Source organism: Lissotriton helveticus, chromosome 4_1 (assembly GCF_964261635.1).
Source record: "Lissotriton helveticus chromosome 4_1, aLisHel1.1, whole genome shotgun sequence".
Taxonomy (NCBI): Eukaryota; Metazoa; Chordata; class Amphibia; order Caudata; family Salamandridae; genus Lissotriton; species Lissotriton helveticus.
The window spans coordinates 2,051,007,461-2,051,026,966 of NC_136063.1; the positions used below are offsets into that span (position 1 = coordinate 2,051,007,461).

Here is a 19,506-nt window from a genome sequence, read left to right on the forward strand (position 1 = left end):
TGTGTCCACCAGTATAGTCCACTTTGGGGATGGGTATAGCCTGAGGGTGGCAAGCCTACCTGACTGAACAATACGGCGGTGGAATGCACGCCTTTTCACAATAACTAGTTTTAAGTTTATCAGAACGTACTCTGATATGTGTGCAGCTTGGTCAAAGTGTCATGCCCAATTGACACTGGAAGATTGACAAAAATGAAAAAAATGGGCGTATCTCCGACCCAGACCAAACGCACTGCCGCATTAGCAATAGTCAGTTCCTTTTAAACTACTTTTACTTGTTTCATTCATCCTTAATCATTATTCAGGGTAATACAAAACTGGGCTGTAAAGAAATATTAGTGTGGGTAAATTAAACATCAGATTGTAAAAAGTCATATAACATGTTGAAACAGTATGATGCACACTGATTGGTTGTTATTTCTATCGTTCTTCACAGTGCCCCCGGACGAAGGGCATTCATTTCATGCCCGAAATGCATTGGGTTCTATTTAATGAACACTGTCTTTAATGAACTTCGCATCAGTCATGTTCTTTCAAGAGTCCCGGAAGGGCACAGGCAGAACATCAGAAACTTGGAAAAAGGCGCACGAAGTCGAGTGGGGACATTAATTCAAGAGAGTAAAATAAAGAAGAGGAGAATAAGGATGAATATAATAAGTAAAAGTGGTTTAAAAGGAACGAACTACTGCTAATGCTTCATATTTCGCTGTGCGTTTGGTCTGGGTCGGAGATACGCCCCATTTTTCAGTTAAACCTACCTGACTGGTATCTGGACAGGTGGGAAAATGAGCTAAAGGAGCTCTGAATAAAGGGGGTTGTCTTCCTCTCCTGTGAGGGGAGCCAGATTTGCATTTCAAAGGCAACAGCTTTTTGAAGCTTGGCGACCTAGGAAGGCTAAACAGCAGGTCAACCACTGGGAGGGATGTGACACCCTCTTCCCGGACAGACTTTTGTTCTGGTTCTCCTAAGAGCAGAGGCTCTCACCCTAGGAGTTCGGAATAGTGTCTCGGGTGTCAGGCTGGCAGAAACCAGTCAGCGAGCACACCAGAGGCTGGCAGGTTTTCAGGGGCACCTCTAAGGTGCCCTCTGTGTGCTTGTATTTGTAAATCCAACACTGTAATCGGTGTGGGGGTATCAATATGAGATGTGTGATACCAAACGTCCCGGTTTTCAGTGAAGCCATCATGTAGCTGGGGAACTCTTTTTCACCTGTGTCCAGCACATATTCTAAAATGGCTTAAAAGTCCACTTTCACTGGCAGTAATGGGAATGCAGCTGTTCCCTCACAAGTAATACCAAATACCCTGCCTTAGGGCTGTTAGGCCTGCTTTAAATGGGACTTATAAGTACTACATGCAGTGTTAGGGGGCTTGGCACACAAGAATATGTCTGGTTGTGTTTTCAGTTTGGTGTGTACCAAAACACACAGCCTGCAACTGTATCCTTGCATGGGTTTGGTGAGGGATCCCTTAGTTTTCACAATTAGTGCTGCAACTATTCGGGGACCCTCTTTAGTACCTCAGTCCCTGAGTGCCAGAGGTACCATTTACTAGGCACTTGTAGAGGATACTAAAGGCATTGTCAATTGGGGGAACAATTGTGCAGTTTTGGCAAAGAGATCAGGCACTGGGGAACTGGTTAGCTGGAACCCAATGCACTTCCAGTTGAAATCACGTCATGTGCTAGACAAAAAGTAAAAGTGACCATGTCAAAAAAGAGCCCTTTCTTATAAGTAACATGTATACTGTTGCATTAAGTTTAAATGAGTTTTGCTGTCGATGAGATTGAAACTGCTGATATATCTAATAGTAGTAGGAGTCCTCTATAATCTTGACAATGGAAATTTCCCTATTGCGACCAGACCGAAAACCCGATGGATGCAGCAACTGGTTTTCTGATGTTTATATTTCCATCTAGGCAGTTACACATCTCTCTATTGCTTTAACCAGGAATACTAGCACTGTAATTTGTCTGTAGTTTTCAAATTTGACACAGTCCGTGTTTGATTTTTGTAGTAGTGGAGGAGAACTTGGCCCCTTTTATCACATCTGGAAAAATTCCTTGGACAAGAATGTAGTTGGATTTCAAGCTATATGAGCGGGAGGGCATCAGCAAATGCCTTGGCTAGGGAAGATGGTGGTACAAAAGGGGGTGGTGATGGACGGAGCATCTGAACCAATCAAACTCTCACACCCAGTCAACAGATCTGGGTTTAATCCATCACCGTTCTTTAGCCCACTCTGCCACACCAGTCGAGACACAGCCATATGCAAATCAGTCTGACCCTGTGCCTCATGGGAACACTCCAGCCCGAACTGCCAAGCCATGCCTTCCCTGGAACGGAAACAAGCTTCCTAGGACCGGTTTCTGGCATTTCAGCCGTCTACAGCCAGGTCTGGAGTCCTTTTCTGAATTTCAGTGGCGAAGATGAGGTGTAGAGGTGAAGGGGGAGGTCGTTCAAGGACTTAGCAGCAAGGTAGGAGGACGACCTTCCTCCACTGTTGCTTCTATGGATGCGTGGTGGGGGAGAAACTTTCATTGATTTTATTTTTTGTGCCCCAAGGTTGTCAGGGAGTCTTTTCCACAGCTTAAGTGCCAGAACAGAGAAGGAGCTACCCACAGAAATGTTAGGATTAGGGCTCCACATAGTCTTAGTGCTCTCAGTGGTATACATCTATCTTTTTAACTACTCAGAAATACTTACTGGTCCCATTTGGTAGAATGCCTGATGGGCAATGCAAGCAGTTTTAAAAAGCTCTTTCTGACTTGCTGAATGTCGATGTAGTTCTTTACCTCTTCTTGTTAAAAGCTTTGCCACCCAGGTTTGTACCCTTTCTTTCCACTGATTTGGTGGGGAGTCTAGGTACAACAATGTGTTGTACAAGCGAGATAGAATTAGAGCCTCGACTAGAGGTAAAAAGGTCTGCCTGGGCAGCAAAGGGTCATGTATGATTGAAGCATAAGGCTGAAAAAAGAGCACATTGACTAAAAAAAACTTTTTTAAAGTTTTTCTTTTCGTGTACCTTTTATGTGAGTTTGAAGAGTATTTTTCCATCTCCCCTCATTGACATTTGTGGGGATACGATTGAGTCCGCTCACCGGTTCATTGTTAAACCACTGAGCTGAGTTTTTGGCATTTTTGTACTTCGTTGGGGAGAATGATTATTAAATATGGTGAATATTTTATCATTGTATTGTTCAGTTATTGCGGTGAGGTCAGTAGAGGAAGGGCTAGCCAGTGTGTGAGCATGGATGAGTCTTAATTTTTATGATTGATGCATTTTACACATAGCGTGGCAGGGACAAAGATTGTCAAATATGACAAGGAAGTAATCTGACCAGTCGACATGCATGTGTTTGTACATACATACATACATAAATTCCCCTTTTATCTGTGTTGTGTTTCTGCTAACTGTTGCACATTGCCTGCCATGCGCCAGGACGCCCCTTAGCTGGGGCAGCTGTGCGCAATACAAATGTGCATAACATAACATAACATACTGTTGTAGCCAGGCTTAAGAATAATTAAATTGAGGGTAGCATCCTTTTTTTGTGGGCATGGGAGTGGCAGTGTTCTTAGAAATGGAAATCAGAAAACTTTCCACGTTTACAGAGTATAATTTCTTGCTTGAACCTACCCAAGCTGGCTTCTCTCCCATCAGGGGACGAAAGTAGCCGTACTCCACAGCATTGATGATCTTGGCCTCTTCCTTGCTCAGGGTGCTAGTTCTGAGTGCGTCTTCATTACAATACTGGCTGTACCCGGCCACGCATTGCTGTGGCTCAGTCTGGTTAAATGGAAGAGTAAGAAAAGAGTAAGCGCACGTTTCTAATATGTTTAATTTCACAATGCTTGTGGGTATACAATATGTTTTTTTGACTATTGTCTGTATGCGTCCCTTGTAGTTGTTGCGCAGCAAGCAAATCGACAGGATCTGTTCGGCCTTTCGATTAAAAACGCACATAGTACACACGCGTATTCGAATCCAACGTTGTGTATATATAAACACGCGCTAATGTCCAAAGTGAACCAACTCCTCCCCACACTTCCTGGTCTGCCATCCTGACACCAACTGTCCATCTAATATATGTAGACTGTTGTCTCTGTGTCCATTGTAGTTGTAGCGCAGCAACCAAATCGATAGGGTCTGTTCGGCCTTTCGATTAAAAACACGCGCGTATTGGAAATGCACGTATTCGAATCCAACGTTGTGTGTATATATAAACACGCGCTTAATCGAATCCGTTGTGTCAAAATTTCAAAGCAATCAGTGAAGAACTTTTGGAGATTTAAGATTTTGAACAAACGAACATTGACATTTTTATGTCTGTTCGGGCTTTCTATTAAAAACACGCGTGTATTCGAATCCAACATGGTGTATATAAAAACATGCGCGTATTCGAATCCAACGTTGGGTCAACATTTCAAAGCAATCGTTGAAGAACTTTCAGAGATTTACGATTTTGAACAAATGAACATTTACATTTTTATTTATATAGATTTTACACAGTTCTTCCCCATTGACATCACTTTTTAGGCATTTGCAGTTCTGGCCTTAGTTGTCTTGGTTTCTCGCTGAATGAGAGCACTCCTGGCTCTCTCTCTCCCGCTTTAGCTCTTCTCCCATAAATATCATATGCAGAGTTCCACAAAAGTCTTCTTTAGCACCTCTCCAACTTGTCTCTCTCCCTAGCCATCCATAATTCAGCATTTGATTTTTTTCCTGAAAGGTATTCACCATAAAATTGTATATTTCAATGATGATCTAGGTGTTCTTAAGGCTAACAGTCTGGAAGCAAGCCCATCACCTAAAGCTTTATGAAAAAAAGATGGAGGTTGTCATTTTCGGTGAATCATCTACAATTTGGTCCCCTGACTGGTGGCCCCAAGAGTTGTGTGAAACACTTGCTCCGGTGATCAAAGCTGAAAATCCCGCCAACTGCCCCTCTTGTTTACCTAATACAAAAGGTATGCTCGTTCTATTAAAATCTGACTCTTCTTTAAAGTTTTCTCTGATTACCACAAATTTCAGCAAAACTATTATCCAAGGCCCAATCTTGTCCATAGTTTATAATTTCACCTCTTTATTTAGCACTGCCCATACTGCTTCTTCAGCAGCTTCAACTCCTATAATGCTCAGCAGCTAGGCTTCCCTGGGTCCTTCTGGCCCAAGCATCCATCTAAAAGCAGCTTCTCCTTCAATGACACCCTGTAGTCCGAAGCGGCACCTTTATTGCTATATGCATCTGCCATAGCAGAGCGCTGTTTTTTTTCTCCAATAGATATTCCACTTGTACTCTACTAGCATAGAGTGACGCTCTTCGGCTGCCTGTCCCTTTCATTTGGAAGATAAGAACGCTTTGCTGGTGTTTCATTTTTTTAGCAGCAAAGCACGGCCATTCTCTTTTGCTCTCGTAGTCTTCAACAATTCATCACTTTCAGAAAGCACCTGAAAACCAAGCTGTTCAGCGCCCTTCTGTGCTTAATATCTCCTTTCATTTGATACACCTAATCCAAGCACCAGGATGCCTCTTGTGGTCATTTTATTCATTCATTCAATCAGTTAGCTAACCACAGTTGAGCGTTGGGGATGAGCAGGGTTGGAGGATGAGATTGGAGCATGGAGAGACCTATCTTTTAGTTCTAGAAATTGAGTTCTGCAAATGGATATAGCTTCATAGATTGCAGTTAGCCTTTGACGCAGTACTGCCAACACATGTTTACAATTATCTGTGGGTGAGAACTGCCATTGAGGGCCTATTCATTGTTGGTGAAGTGGAGAGTGGCTAGTGATGTAAGGGTGGGATGATTAGTCCTTTAACAAGGGCAGTGATAGGTGTTACAGGAGTGGGTCTAAGGGTGCCAAGAAGGTCCAGGTGTGATTGAAGACATTAGGAGAGTGAAGTTTGGGTGTGTAATGGTGATTCAGATGTAACATGATTTGCAGAGGTGTAGGTCTGAGGTTAATGATCATAGTTGGCATAGACACTGACTCCGTTTGGTTGTCTGTGATGTCTGTGACTGGGTGGAAGTAGAAGTGGAGGGTGTAGGAGTATGGTTGATATGATAGTTGCTGATGTTAAATTTCAGGTCCTTCAGATTGTTGAAGATGGTTCAAAATGTTGAGAATTGACTGGAGCATAATCTTAGCATCGAGAGACTGATTACGAAGAGCTTTAGGTATGTACGTGCAAAGGGAAAGCTGTCCTGTGACATTGATATAATTGCAAATGTTACGTGTATATTTGTGTGTCAGAAGTTAGTTAAAATAAATGTGCCTCATACACTAGTACCAGGGCCGGACTGAGAACCGAAACCGGCCCTGGCAAACTGCTCAACTGGCACCCCCTGGGGTGAGAGTGGGACAGCCGAGAAGTTTGCGAGGGCCGGTTTTGTCCGATTTTGTTACAAGGGGCCGATATTGCCAACCCCAGGGGCCCAAAACTGGCCCCCACCCTAGCGGCCCACTGGGGAAACGCCCGGTGCCCGCTACGGCCAGTCCGGCCCGGACTAGTACTGAAGTGCCATGGTACTGCAGAGACTAGTTTGGAGTGTGAGATGTCCTCACACTTGTGACAACATTGTAGTTCTCAGGAATTTAGGGGACATTCGTTTCTGTATGGAACAGTGCTGGCCAAAACAAGCATTGGCAAAGCCAAGAGGGCTGGATTTACTGTGCTGATGCAGTGCAGTGTCTCTGCAACTATTCTTTGTCTGTGCCTTCCACGCACCTGCTTGCCGTGCTATAACTTTTGCTAAGCACAGGTCTATCCTTATTTAGGCCTACAAGAGGAGATTTTTAGGATATGGGCATGTGTAGTTTATGCCCTCTCTCCTGGGAAGCATCGATTTAGTCTGATTTTGTTACAGGGGGCTGATCTTGCCAACCCCCGGTGACAAAAACGGCCCCCTGGGGCCCAAAACTGGCCCCCACCCTAGCGGCCCACCGGGGAAACGCCTGGTGCCTGCAACGGCCAGTCCGGCCCGACTGGCCCACCGGGGAAATGCCTGGTGCCCGCTACGGCCAGTCCAGCCCGACTAGTACTGAGGTGCCATGGTACTGCGGAGGCTAGTTTGGAGTGTGAGATGTCCTCACACTTGTGACGACATTGTAGTTCTCAGGAATTTAGGGGACATTCGTTTCTGTATAGAACCTTGTTGGCCAAAACAAGCATTGGCAAAGGCAATAGGGCTGGATTTACTGTGTTGATGCAGTGCAGTGTCTCTGCAACTATACTTTGTGCCTTCCACGCACCTGCTTGCAGTGCTATAACTTTTGCTAAGCACAGGTCTATCCCTATTTAGGCCTACAAGAGGAGATTTTTAGGATATGGGCATGTGCAGTTTATGCCCCCTCTCCTGGAAAACATGTGACCATTCTTACTCCACATTGAATGTGTGAGACTGATGTGTCTGCTGGGAACCCTTTACTTTGCAAAGAATTGCATGGTAAGCTGGGCGAAACTCTGGATGGTTTCACATCAGCTGTCACCTGGATAAAATTAAAAAGACGTACCATGTGTATAACCGATATGCTCCTTATCAACTCAGTGCACATATATGCACAGCCAAAATTGTTCGAAGAGCTGTGCCATTTACATGCAATATATTTCTTCTTTATTTTGTTTATTGGAAACTAAATACAGACTTATTTGGTGCATCATTACTTCATGGGACTTTCACAATATAACTATTCCTACACAACAGATCATTGGGTTATTGCATTGTATTTATTTAGTGTGAGTTACTTGCTTCACCCGTAACAGTCTAAATCCTTTCCCAATGTAGGGCATCGACCACGGACATTAGGACTTACTCAACAATCATCTATTCTTGAAAGCTTTATACCATAGGTTAAATGCAGACTATGTCTGTTTCCCATGTAATGATTCTTTTTAGGTCTCGCGTGTGAATGCAGCGCAGCTGCTTCGCTTATTAGGTCTCGTGTGGGAATGCAGCGCAGCTGCTTTGCTTAGCGAACTCTATTGCTGCCGCTTTGGCGCGCGAAGGGAGATGTGCACGCGTACGGAGTGCACATCTCCTGTCCGCACGTGCCACCTCCTGTCTCCCTTCAGCAGAGAAACTGGCGGCATAGCGCTCGCATCGCGCACTTTCACTTTCCCTCCCTCCCCTTCAAGAACCCGGACATTCCACCATTTACTTTGAGAAGGCTTCGCTTTGTAGTTGTAATAAGGAAATTAGTTTGAGTAACTCAAAGGGCGCAGAGGAATCTATTAAAATAAACATTTATCACTCGCACTCCGGCCTTGCATCAGCGGTCCTTGAAACTCGCCTCCCATCACGCACGCAGTGACTGGTTTTTCGTCTCTCTCATCAGGCCATTCCTCACTCGCGTGACTCATCAGCAATCCAGCTGCATTGTTGGACTGGGAGAGTAACAAACGCCATGTATCCCCTCTTCAGACATCACCCGGTGCTTCGGGAGCTGCTCGACCCTGTGCTTCAAAAATCTACATTTCATCGTAAAAAGGAAAGGAATAAATAACTGCTTGGCTGGTGTGCCTTTACAAATGCTGCAGACGGAAGATGAGGGATTTCCTAAAATGCACACACGTTATGGCTCCTAAATGTTGCAGAATATAAACAAATGATGCCATTGCCAACACATTTGTTTACTGGGCTGTGTGGCAGGAGTTCCGCGTCAGTGTTTTAACGCTACTCTGAATCTATCGATGGAGAAATGTCTCCACGTTTTAGGACTCACTTCATAATGCTGTCGCATCATGTTTTTCATTCCTATACGTGTGCATTTCACGGAAATTCGTCAACATTTTTAACATAATCTTATCAGGCAAGTTTTATAATAAAAAAAAAAAGAAACTATCATAAATTTGCTTTTATTTTTAAATTGTTTTTATAATTGGTGGCGTCTTTCCTAAGTTTTCTTTTGAACAAAACAAAGGCACAACAATGCAGGGCATGTATACTGACTGGGAGGACGCTCATCATGGACAGAGGCGTGAAAGAAGAGATCATGCTGCCAGGCAAGAAGCTGATCCAGCACCCTAATCCCAACAGGACAGCCCAACCCTGAAACTTGCGGGAAAAGCACAAGCAGTTCTGTCACGGAAACACTACTGCAGAGGAAAAATAGAATCTAGAGAATTTAACAGCCCACCGGAGAACAAATTAGTCATTGGTTTTAAACAGCAGCATCTTCAAAAATAATTTTGTGTCTCACTTACTGGCAGCTGTCGCTGTTTGTTGTCGAAACACCTCTTGTGGACCATACCAAAAACTTGCAGTGATGTTGGAGCTAGGCCATTGCTTACAATTGTGTGCCTTTCCTATCACTATAATTTTCTTGCTTCTAATTCAATGTTTTTCCCGACTGTGGGGAGAAAGGTTATTGGAAACACCCACATCATGTTTGTATATGATTTATGCCAGCCAGTGCTTTAAATGGGCAGACGCTGTCCGGTACTGTGTACCTGCACTTCTTTCATGTGAAAGGGAGAGTGCCTGCACTTCTCAGCAGTGCTCAGTACTTATAATGTCAGAGTACTCGCGTTTCTCAGGACTAAACAGTTGGTGAGTACCTGCACTTCTATATTTATGAGCAGAAAGAGCGCGCCAATATTGGCACATTTGTTATCACTGACATTTTTGAGTTGTGTAGGATGCATTGAATTCAGGATAAATGTACCACCCCCACCTGCCTCCTCCCCCCCCCCTTCTCCTGCTTCTAATTTTCAGTTTTAGGCATATTATCTGAACTATGTGTTTATTTCTGCCATTTCAAAATTAAAACAAGCACTGGCAAAGCCAATATTTCTTGGCAATCCTGGAGCTATAGGTGTTGGCAATTTAAATGCATTTGTATGGCTCTGGGCTTTTTTTATTGATAAACACAAATGCATTAATATTGCCAACGCCTGTAGCTCTTTGATTGCCTGGGGCTGCTACTGAGCCCATTGTGTTTTTTACTTCCTGAGTCACAGTGAAAGGAAAATGACTGCTTTAAGGGCCCTTTCCCTCTCCCTATTTTTTATGAGAAAGCTGATGAATAATAAAAGCTGAAGGCTATGGTAGGGCTTTTGGGTCAAAGGCTGGCATTTGTGCAACAGTGAAGGATTGTGGGAAAGAAACATGATAAATCAGAGGAATGGCCAAGAGAGAAATAGAAAGGGGGACAGAGACCGAAAGGAAACAAAATGTATATAGGCGAGAAAAAGAAAAACCGGGAAGAAAGAAAAAAAGAAACGAGTTGAAGGATGAAAATTGTCTGGGACCCGTGGATTTGGTCAACCTCAGCACATTAGTAGTACTTTTTTGGGATTCTTACATTTCATAACGACCTGGGAAATATTTTGGTTTTAGAAAATGTTTTTACAAAAATCCTCCGTGAAACTTAATGTTTGGCACTTTAAACATTTCTTAGGCGCAGAGCAGCCGTTCACCACCAACACCAACAGTTTTATTATAAGAGTGAAGGTTATTATTATAATTTTTTTTATTTTTACTACTCCCTTCCGTGCGAATATTTGTGAACTGCGCCACTCTGTCACGGGGATGGGTAACTATACTTTTAAAAGTTTTATCACAAAATTAGCGGCCCTGGCTGCACCCAATAAAGACACATATCTTCGGGTTAAATTACTGCCGTCCCGTTTTGGCACACATTGCAGACCCGAGCCCCCCCCCCTACCACTGCAGCACACACCTGATGCCTGGGATCCCCGACTGCAGAACCACAACAATACCACTTCCAACAAACCGAGACAGCTTTCCACTCTATAGAAAGAGGGAGGGAAAATATGCGGGTGAAATGAACAATGATCATAAAGTAAGAAGAGGTGAAGGCTGACGTCTATGCCAGCTCACCCACCTGCCCACCCTCCGCCCCCTGCCCGGACTTGAGCGTCGAGCCAGCTGATCTTGCAGTATTGCCTTTTTTTAATGAACTAACTTTGTTGTGACTAGACTCTGCCAGATTTCACAGGCGATGGGACAGGAAACAATGACGGGAACTGCAGCTTTTATTGGGGAAAAGCGGGATTGCTGCATCCGGGACTGTTTTAATGTTACAATTTATGAGGGAAACAGGAGTACGGATCGATCACTACCCTCATGTTTCTTTTCTCCCTTTTCCACTGGACCCTTCTTGCTGTGCACAGTGCGATTTAAAACCAACGTTTCATTTGCTGTGCAATAGGTTTCGCATTTATGCAGGTTTAGGCTATTGGCATTATAAATGACAATGCCTATTTTTTGTTTTTTAAAACATGAATAAAATGCATAGTCATTTACAATGCCAATAGCTTAAACTCACGTAAATGCGAGACCTATTGCATTGCAAATGCTTGTTTTTTCCAATAGCAGCCCCAATACAGTAAGACTGAAGGAGACACATGGTCATTGGCACAGCTGCAGTCCAAAATGGCAGTATTTACAATCTATCTTAGACTTGTTTAATATCTAAATTTAATATATATTTCACACTGCTGTCTCAAGTCTAGTAATCAGTGACCCAGATGCCCTCACAAGCCCATATGTGGTGTATCCAGTCTGCCGCCTTATCATGGCACATTGGGCGTTCCATGGATGTGGGTGTGTCAAATTCTATGTATCGTACTAGGTGTATAACTAGTAATTGTGTGCATCTAAACGTAACATTCGTTGACCCTTTTTCCGTATATCTTAACATATCACTCCATTCATTTTCCAAACGGTTGTGTCCAACATTGCACTTCCCACTTACTCTTGATCTCAAAATGTGTGCTTGGTCTTGCCACCTCCTCCACCCCCACAGTGCTTTATAGAGCACTAGCGACACCAACACGGCTGACCTACTAGAAAGTATGGCCAACCTCTGACTCTCACAACTGGTTACCAACCCCACCCACACTGCAGGACACACGCTCAACCCTATCTTCTCAGCTAGCAACAGAGTAAATACACCAACACAGAGGAGCTTATCTGGACCGACCACTGCGTCCACTTGCAGCGCAGCTGGTGAAAGGTATCAGAACAACGATGAACCAATGCCCTCCACTCCCCCATACCCACCACCACCGAAGACACAGAACAAGCTGCGGACAATTTCGCAAACTGGATCATGGCAAGCGCAGATGAAGTTGCACCTAAGAAACCTAACAACCTCAAGAAACGAACGCAACACCCCAACTGGTTCACAGCAAAACTGAAAAACCAGAAGAAACACGACTGCACACATAAGTAAAGAAGATGGTGCATCAGTAAGACCCTCAAGAACCGAAAACATTTCGAAGACGCTCTCAACTGATATTACCAAATCCCCAAAAAATGCCAATAAGACTGCTCTAGCCATCTGCATCAATGACCGCTCTAACAGCAAAGAACTCAACATAGTCGAGTTCACCAACCCCTTGGCAGCTGAAAAAATCATCACACCCTTGCAAGTGCTCTGCGACACCCTTGCAAACTTTTTCCACTGCAAAATCAACACCATCTATGACGATTTTGCACCACCAACCCCCTGCCGAGAACAGCATCAACACCCTCACGCCAACTGAAACCCACCCACACTAGTTCACCTTGTGGAACTCCCTCATCAAGATGGAAACGGTGTCCATCATAAGATTCATTCTCTCTCCCTATTCCTTGCTCCCTAAAAACATCACCTGTGGTGTACTTCAAGGCTCATCCCTTAGCCCAACCCTCTTCAACGTATACATGACATCCCTGGCCAACATTATCAAGAGTCGCAGACTACATCCTCTCCTACGCTGATGACACCCAACTCATCCACTCCCTGACAAACGACCCAACGACCATTAAAGACAATTTCCAGAGATGTATGAAAGATGTGGCCGTCTGGATGAACAATAACTGTCTCAAACTCAACTACGACAAGACAGAAGTACTTCTCTTCGGGAAAGGCAAGGTCACACTCTGGAACAGAATGGTAGCCCCTAGAGCTGGGCCCAACCCCCAAACCCACCGAACACGTCCGCATCCTCTGCATCATCCTCGACAGCCAGCTATTCACGAAGATGCTGGTCAGTGCTGTCTCCTCTGCTTGCTTCTTCACCATCCGAATGCTCAGGAAGGTCTTCAGATGGCTCCCACCTAACACCAGTCGAACAGTCATGCAAGCTCTTGTTACCAGCAGACTCTAATACGGGAAATCCCTCTACGTAGGAATCACCACCCAACTTAGGAGTAAATTCCGGATTATACAGAACACAGCAGCCAGGCTCATCTTCGATCTCCCCAGACAGATGCTTATCACCCCGAACTCTGGGAGACTTCACTGGCTACCAGCTGCGAAGAGATGCCTGTTCAAGCTGCTCACCCATGCATACAAGGCACTACACAACGAAGGTCCGACTTACCTCAACAAATTAGTTCATTTCTACCAACGTACCAGGCAACTTCAATCCGGATCCCTCTCCCTAGCGGCCACCCAATATTCCGCCGGACGAACAGTGCTGCTATTTCTCCCACCTGGCAGCTAAGGTGGACCCTCCTTTGCACCTCAGAGCCTCATTATTGCTCTAGCAGTTCAGGAAGCACCTCAAAACCTGGATGATCAACCAATAGGAGAACAGGCGACCTCGAGACCCTCACAGGTGAAGCAGCCGCGCTCTACAAATCTTAATTGATTGAGAGTGAAGACACTACTCTTTGTGGTGGGGATAGTATCTCAAAACATTTATGGAATTCTGCTTGTTTGCCAAAGAATCCCTCCTGAGTACTGTAGGCTGTGTAGGTCATCACCACCCTTATTCAATCGAACCAACTACTTTAGATTGTTTATCCAGTTTCCGGATTCCCTGGTAGCCCCACAAGGGAGCTGTTTCTCCAGAGACTGTTTTCTTTATTATTTCTGATGCCCAGTCCCCATCCACAACATTAGCATATCAGATAAGGAAAAAGTTTTTTCTGCAGGGAAGTATGGTACAAGTAGCTTAGTTACGCACCCCTGTGACGTCCTACGAAAAGCCTTCTCTCTATGCTCTGGGTTTCTGCAAATCACTCTGGGAGATGTTGAAATTGGGCTGCCAAGCAACATCTCATATCCAACACCTCCAGACCTCCCCTTTTCATAAATTAGCTTTAAGGTTTCTAGCTTGCATCTTTGGATGGGCGACTGTCCAGAAGTCTAGTTAGCAGGCTATAAGGATCTACTAATATTTGTGGGGGTATCATGCCAAACATGCCCTGTAGCACCTATAAACATGTTAGTTAGCACTAACATTTTACTTATTTCTTAAGCCTCTCATGATGCTCTGGCAGTCTGGACCAGAAATTCATTTATTTGTGTTTCCCATCTATTACAAACCCTATATTCAGTCTGATATACTGTTGAAAAGTGGAAATGATGACAGGAAGAGATCATCAGAGCATACTTCTTTATTGACCATCCACTCTCCAACAACAGCTTCAGAGCCCAAAATTCTAAGGTGAGCTCTACAGGGGGAAACCAAGGGTGACTGCAGGGGAGAGGGGTGGACGGAATGTACCAAAATGAGAACAAGACTACAACACACCTCCCTTCCTATACAATGAAAGGAGGTGAAGAAATCCTTAGATATATAACAGGTGATAAATAAGAGATCAAGAACGATGGGGTCGCTTACAATTCTACTTGTCAAGTCTAAACAGAGTACGCAAAGAAACAGTAGGTCACATTTCAGATCTTAAGATTTTGTCACAGCTCCACCATTGCCCATTGTCAAGTTGGGCAACATTGTTGAGAGCTTTAACAATGCGGCAAGGAGGGTAGAATTTAATCTGGGTGTGCCAGTCTTTAGTGTTTCTCCTAAGTTGTACCACATCACCAGCTTTCCAGACTGGTATTTTGACACCGTGCTTCTGATCGTACCAGTCTTTGTAATTGGTTTGATACGAAACCACCTTCCTAGTACTTTCTTCCTGCTCGGGGTTAGCCTCCCTGCCTCCCTCCAGCCAACTAGGGTTGAATTTTGTGTACGGTTCTCTCCTACGGAGTGAGACGAAAGGGGAGATACCTGACACTAGGTTTGGGGAGGTGTGATTTGTCCATACACCATTACGAAGGTCGCGCTCTGTCGTGACTGTTGGCTACAGCCAATTGAATATGTTCTTTGATCATCCGGTTAGCTCGCTCAACAAGGCCATTGGCTTTTGGGCAACACAGTGCCGTCAATTCATGTTTTACGTTCATGTTGTCTAGAAATTCCTTCAAGGCCTGTGAGGTGAACTGTACCCCGTTGTCCCTGGTAAGGGTTGAGGGTATGCCCTCCTTAGAGAATCTTGAGGAATTCCAACACTGTGTTGGAGCTGACACGATGCACAAACTTCTCGGTGATCCAATGTGAGGTGTAGTCTATTAGGACGAGCATAAATAGTTTCTGAATGCCGAGGTTGTCCATGTACCCTATGATGTCCCTGGCTAGTTTATTCCATGGTTTGGTCAGTACCTTGACAGGAGACAGGGGTGTTTTGCGCAAGGTTTTTGACTTGTCGCTCTTGGCACAGCTTACACAGTCTTTGACTTGTTGCTCTGCCATAGTATCCAGCTTGGGGAACCAGAATGTCACCCTGATTCTCTGTCTCGTGATGCTGCGTGCTAAGTGCTCTTCATGCGCCAATTCTATTATTCTCTTCCGGAGACCTATAGGCGGTATCACTCTGCATTGGCGGTACACTTTGTTCCCGATGATACTCAACTCGTTCCTAACTTCCCAAAACTCTCTCAGTTCCTCATCGTGTTCATTTCTCTTGTTGGGCCACCCGTTTACCATGATGTCTCTGAGCCTGTTTAACTCCTTATCTTCCTCCATGAACTTGTCCCACTCCTTCTGTGATGGCAGGATTGTCCACTGCCATGAGGTTATCCAGTATTTCTTCTTGTATGTCGGCTTATAGTGGGGACCTTGATAAGTAATCCGCAATTTTATTCTCTTCTCCAGGTACGTACTCCACTTTGAAGTTTAAGTTCTCAAGCCCCAATATCCACTTACGTATGCGTGGAGTACAGTTTTCCATTCCGTTCACCGTGAAAATGGAGGTATGGGGTTTGTGGTCCGTCCTGATGGTGAAAGCCAAACCCCACAGAAAAAACTTGAAATGCCTCACCGTTCAGCGACCCGCCTGTGCTTCTTTCTTAATTACGGAGTATTTATGTTATGCGCTCGTGAGACACCTAGAAGCAAGCGCAACAATTTTCTCTTCCTTCCCTTCTTTTTGTATGAGAGTGGCACCTAGGCCCTTGTTTGAAGCGGATGTGGTGAGGATCGTCGTCTTCTTGGTGTCGAAAGTACCTAGTGGCGGTGAGTTCAGAATTTCCTCCTTCAGCTTATCCATGACACTCTTATGTTCCACCTTCCATATGAAATCCGTGTTCTTCTTCAAGAGATTGTGCATCGGCTCACATTTAGCTGTAAAGTTTTTGATGTACTTGGCCATATATTCCATGAGCCCCAGGAATGATTTGAGTTCTTCTTTGTTTCTTGGGTAAGGTGCATCCTTTAGTGCACCCAACAAGCACTTTTTTTTTATGTGAACCCTTCCTCCGAAATTGAGTGTCCCCAATAGTCCACGATGTCACTCTTATTTTACATTTGTTCCTTTGTACCGTCAGCCCAGCATCCGTGAGCTTCTGAAACACTGACTTAAGGGTGTAATCATTTTCTTCCACACTGCACCCGTACACCAGGATGTCGTCTTGGAAGCACATCGGTCGGTCTACTCCTCTCAGAATTTGTGGCATTATATTTTGTAAGATCTCCACCGCCGATGCTAGCCCGAAAAGGCATCCTCTTAAACATGAGTGCCCCTTGTGGGGTTATAAAGGTGGTGAGTGGCCTGGATTCTGGGTGAAGGTCCACCTGGTGATATGCCATCGACAGATCGATTACGCTGAAGTACTTTGCCTTATCCATGGTGCTGAGCATCTCATTGATGTTCAGTAGAGGGTGCCTCTCCACCCAAATGTTTTAGTTAAGGCTGCGTAGATTCACACATAACCAAATACCTTCTCCATTGGCTTGGGCTGCAATAACCACCGGGGCCAACCCTTCACAGCAATCCTCCGGTTGTATGACCCCCATGTCACACAGTTTGCTTAGTTCCTTTTCTAAAGGTTCTCTCATTAGTTGCGGTACTGGGCGCAGTTTATGGACCACCAGTTTAGCACTTGATTTAAGTTTGATTTTATGTTGGAATTCGTGCAGACAGCTTAACTTTTTCTTGGAATAATTCAGGGAACTCTTCACAAATGGTGTCGCCTCTGTGGATCTCTTCGGTATGTAGGACTTGCTCTTCACTATTAGGGTCCAGGATGGTGCCTAGATCCTTTTGATGCTGCCATCCCAGCAGGTTGGAACCAGACTCTACAATGTAAATCTTACCGAAGGCTTTCCTGTCTTTAAATTGTATACTCAATTCCCTCATCCCCATGAGAGGTATAGGTTCCCTGCTGTACCCCGTGGGGGAGATGTCCGGTTTCTGTAAGGAGGTGACTAATTGTTCCCCTAGGTTTTCATAATCTTTCTTGTTTAGTAGGGTGAATGGAGAACACGAATCAGCATTCATAGTGACATTTTTATTGTTCAATAGCACCTCACATTTTGGATAAATGGCATTAATTGAACCTGTTTTACTCTTCAGCTTTGTAGTACGTACTTTTTCTAACTAGATATCACACACTTTACTTCTTTGTTCTTACGCCTTCTCTCTCATTGTCTCTTATGTGGGGTTCCCCCTCGATGCCCACCCTGGCAAAATGCCCCCTCCTGTTACATTTCTTACAGGTTATGCTTCTCGCGGAACACTGAGGGTAGTTTGCAAAATGATTACTGCTTCCACACCTGTAACACTTGAAATGACTTTCTTTGTTGTTAGCCTTGCTACTCATGCATTCTTTACTTATTACCTTGTAAACTTCGCCCTCTTCTTCTTTCTCTTTCACATTAGCCACCCCTTCACTGCTGGGCTTCATTTCTTTTATACACTTGGCAGTGTGTTCAATGGATTTTGCAATCTCGACTGCTTCTTTCAAGCAGGGGTGCTTAGCTAAGAGTTTCTCTTGAATGCGAGTGTTTTTTGTGCACCGCACCAACTGCCCCCTTCTAAGAGAATCAGTGAAAATGCCAAATTCACACAACTGCGTCGGACCCCACAAAGCAGCAATGTAATTCTGGACGGACTCTTGCTTCCCTTGCACTCTATTAAAAAACGTATGGCGTTCCAGCACAACATATATCTTGTCTCCAAAACTTGTTTCTAATTTTTCTACAGTGCACATAAACAGATCTACATCCCCCCCCCCTCAACTCCTCCAGCAGGTTAAGGCAATTTTTATTTATTTTATTTTCAAGAGTTTTATATAGCGCTGGCTAGACCCGGAGGTATCAGAGCGCTTTACATGTGCATCAGATCATAGTTACAGGTTACATCATAACGAAGGTTACATAGTTCTTAGAGCATGGCCACAGTTACTTGTAAGGTCGAGATGATAAACAATAAGCACAAATACGTAAGGGGAAGCAGGCAAGGTGAGAGATTCAGGGGAGGGGGGTGGGATGGTGCAGGGGAAGTAGACAGATAATGAAGGCGGGAAAGAGGAGGTTAGGGTGAGAGACACAGCATGGGAAGAGGAGGGGAAGGGTGACTGGTACACAAACCGGTAGACGAGTCAAGGCAAACGTCCAAAGTCCAGTAAGCTGTGATCCCAGGGGAAGTGGTATCACTTCCCTATCTCTGTTGCGAGATGGGCATCGGGCATCAGACAAAATAGTTCCGTCTCAATACTTAGAGAGAGGGGGGAAGCAGAGACATAATCAAAATAAAATAAAATAAAAATAAATGGAGGGAGGGAGGATGTGGGAAGAGATGACAGGAGAGATGCAAGGAAGTCGGGCTAAAAACCGACTGGGTAGGTGACGTCCAAGGAGGGAAAATCCCCGACCTGTCTCCCCTATAGCTAAACTAGGTAGCTCCATCGGGCATCAGAACAAAATAGCTAGATCTCAATTGACGAGGGAAAATTCACAGATAGACAGGGTGGGGGCTAGGACAGGTGAGGGCAGAGGTCATTAGCAGGAAAGTGGAGAAGAGTAGAGCGGGGAGGGGTAGCGGACAGGACAGGCCACACAGGCGCACACGGGTAGATGGAGGATCGCCATAAATCAGGAGGAAGAAGAGGGCCGGTCAAATGAACAGGGCTAAGCGAATTACAGTTGCGTGAGTCCAACCGGGGAAATGGGTAGTAGAGCCCCCGGAAAACGCTGCTAGTTCGGTGTAAGTTTCCATGGATCAACTTTGAATCAATCTAAAAGTGGGTCCGTTCCTTCTCAGGCGCCCTATAAGATCCAGCCGGCTAGGGGGGTCAGCGCAGTCCCACTCCTGCACGTAAGGGCTCCAGCGACGAGTAGTTCTATTCCACGGAGGGCCGCCTCAAGTCCCCCAGGCCGCAACACACAAGAGGATGGGGGCCCTAGGCTGGGCGCAGGTCGGTGGGGGGCAAGAACACTCAGGAGCTAGTGCCACCAGACCGCCCAGCGCAGGGGGACATC

General features: G+C 44.9%; 1 protein-coding gene across 1 annotated transcript in view; it reads left to right on the forward strand.

Moving 5' to 3' along the window:
* The window catches only part of MCTS1 (MCTS1 re-initiation and release factor), a 151,125-nt gene that overhangs the window by 110,532 nt on the left and 21,087 nt on the right, over positions 1 to 19,506 (forward strand). The window lies entirely within an intron of this gene.